Consider the following 225-nt stretch of genomic DNA (forward strand, 5'->3'; position numbering starts at 1 on the left):
AGCCTTCCTGTAGGTTTTAATGATCCCCATTAGATCTTCGAATCCCTCACTATGAGTGGCGCAATACTTCTCTAAAGGCACCACCACAGTAGAGTAAAAAAAAAAGTTTCCGTTGCCACGGGAACTTTAAATAGTACAACCTGATTTATCGTGACGTCGCATGACGAATAAGCGGGGAAAAGGGAGGTTGAGTAGATCATTTGTGTATGCATAGTACATATAAAA

This window comes from Penaeus monodon, chromosome 25 (assembly GCF_015228065.2).
Source record: "Penaeus monodon isolate SGIC_2016 chromosome 25, NSTDA_Pmon_1, whole genome shotgun sequence".
NCBI lineage: Eukaryota > Metazoa > Arthropoda > Malacostraca > Decapoda > Penaeidae > Penaeus > Penaeus monodon.